The sequence below is a fragment of the Sinocyclocheilus grahami genome, unplaced genomic scaffold, assembly GCF_001515645.1.
Source record: "Sinocyclocheilus grahami isolate Dianchi unplaced genomic scaffold, SAMN03320097.WGS_v1.1 scaffold249.1, whole genome shotgun sequence".
Lineage (NCBI taxonomy): Eukaryota > Metazoa > Chordata > Actinopteri > Cypriniformes > Cyprinidae > Sinocyclocheilus > Sinocyclocheilus grahami.
Window position 1 is genome coordinate 1,738,748 of NW_015505428.1, and position 890 is coordinate 1,739,637.

Genomic DNA, 890 nt, shown 5'->3' on the forward strand with positions numbered 1-890 from the left:
ACACACACACACACACACACACACCTTGTCACTGTGGAAATATTCATCTATATGCAAGAAGAAAGTGTATTTTTTAATATTGGGGATCTTCTGTTCTTTCAAAAGCAGAAACGTGTTGTGTTATCTTCTGCATGCTTGTTATGGATGGTCTGTTGTGATTGTGTGTGATTGAATGTGTTTGTCCGTCACAGTGAGAGCCGATCTGACAAGGGTTTCATGCAGACAGGTCATGTTGTGGTTTGAATGTTACACACAATGAATTTGAAAGGAAGAGAGGTCTGTCTCTGACACATGCACACACTGAATTTCAAGACAGCAGAGATTAACAGGTAATGTGTTATGAGGTATAAAATCCAATCCAATGTTTTTAACCACCTTTTCTGTCTCATTAAAAAGTGAGAACAAGTAATATTGTTCCTGTATTCATTTACTAGTGAGCTTTTTTCAGTGGCTAAGGCACAGGAATTAAAATTATATAAACTAATACTATTGTGCCACATTTATTCAGACTACATTTGTGATAATGCACTAATTTTTGATATTTTACATGAGATAGAGCAGGCTATGAAACAATGAAAGTTTGTGTACCAAGGAATTATATTAGTTAAATCAGTTAAACAAATCCACTTTGTCAAACAAACAAATAAATAAATAAATATATACAGTATGTATGTATGCATATAGTTAGTTCAAGAAAATTAGTTCAAAATATATTCTCTGAAAATCTCTTATCTGGCACAATTTTGCTTATCAAACAAATTAATCTTGTTTTAAAGGATGTTTAGTTATTTTACTGAAAAACAAGACAAAATACAAAGACAAGACAAAATAATACAAAAATAATGTGCCATAAATATGCATGTCAACATATTTGTTACATATTGACACAA

At 31.6% G+C, this 890-nt stretch overlaps 1 protein-coding gene across 1 annotated transcript in view; it reads right to left on the reverse strand.

Annotated features, from left to right (window-relative positions):
• LOC107598268 (NEDD4-binding protein 2-like) overlaps positions 1-890 on the reverse strand; it is a 30,115-nt gene that overhangs the window by 2,180 nt on the left and 27,045 nt on the right. The window lies entirely within an intron of this gene.